The sequence below is a fragment of the Colobus angolensis genome, unplaced genomic scaffold, assembly GCF_000951035.1.
Source record: "Colobus angolensis palliatus isolate OR3802 unplaced genomic scaffold, Cang.pa_1.0 Scaffold6, whole genome shotgun sequence".
Lineage (NCBI taxonomy): Eukaryota > Metazoa > Chordata > Mammalia > Primates > Cercopithecidae > Colobus > Colobus angolensis.
In genome coordinates this window covers 19,021,000-19,022,486 of record NW_012119598.1, presented here as the reverse complement: position 1 = coordinate 19,022,486, position 1,487 = coordinate 19,021,000, and positions in this window count along the sequence as shown.

The following is a 1,487-nucleotide window of genomic DNA, read 5'->3' as shown; positions in this document are numbered from 1 at the left end:
GACCTAGATTCTTAGCCCCAGAGGGCAGGAAATTTCACCTCTTTCTGAGCAGCAACCGAAAGTCTGTAGGCAAAAGCCTGCAACAGTGTTTGTAACATAGTAGGGCGCTCAGAACACATTTGTTGAACAAGTGAATGGACAGGCAAAGTGAGATTGCGGCAGTAGGAATGGAGAGGAGGAAAGCTGAAACAGGCCCTTCAGAGGTGGACTGAGATGGCTGGCTCTACAATAAGGTGGGGCTGAAGTAGTTATCCTCCAGTGTACACAGGGGACTGGTTCCAGCATCATCCAAAACCATTCACACTCAAATCTGACGATCAGCTCTGCAGAACCCACAAATAGGAAAAGTCGGATCTCCCATTTGTAACCTGCCAAATACTGTCTTTTCTTGTTTCTTTTTTTTTTCTTTTTTTTTTCTTTTTTTTTTTGAGACAGGGTCTTGCTTTGTTGCCTAGGCTGGAGTGCAGTGGTGTGAATATGGCTCACTGCAGCCTCAACCTTCCAGGCTCAAGTGATCCTCCCACCTCAGCCGCTCCAGTCACTGAGACTACAGGCACGTGCCACCATGCCCGGCTATTTTTTAAATTTTTTTTTTTTGGCGAGATGGGGTTTCTTTACTTTGCCCAGGCTGGTCTTGAACTCCTGGCCTCAAGTGATCCTCCCGCCTCAGCCTCCCAAAGTGTTGGGATTACAGGTGTAAGCCACTGTGCCAGAGCACGAATATTGTATTTTCAATTAGACTTTGGTTGAAAAAAAGCCACGTGTAAATGGACTCGTGCAGTTCAAACCCGTGTTGTCTGAGAGTCAAGGGTAGCGTCTTAACATCAGGCCCATAGCTTGGCACCTGGTGGAGGCGGACGAGGCCTCTCCTATCACTTGCCCCACACTTTCTAGCATAATAGGTCTCCACGCCCTCTCTTCCACCTTAACGTGTGCTTCTGCATCATGCTATGCATGTTTCTGTGTGTCCTCAACAGCACCCTGCACACAGTAAAACCTCAGTACATCTTCCAGTAAGTGGATTTCTAGATTTAAGCAAAATCGAAAGATTCCTGGATCTAAACTCTGGATTTTTGACTTCTGTACGCTTCACAATGCCTGGCACTCGGTGAGCGCATCTTAAGCACTTGTTGAACCAAACAGAATAAATCAGATTCGCCCAGTTCCGCCCTGGCAGCGAGGTCTGCATTTGGCAGGATGACAGAAACCATTGCTATTAAATTCTTATGTAAGAGTTAATGGCCCTTCCAGCCCACTTGACTTCCCTCCCACGACAAGAGAGGCCGGGAAGGGAAGAGAGCACTATTTACAAACATACACTGTTTCGGTGCTGGATTCACAGATTCATTTCTAGTCTCGGTTCACCACAGAGATCTTAAAATACCGCTGCAGGCTCCGTGTGGGACAGAGGGGGCGGCGTGCCGGGGCTCGTAGGGGAAGGCCTGCCCACCCAGCGCGGCGGGCCGTGGTCCTGGCTGCCGTCCTGG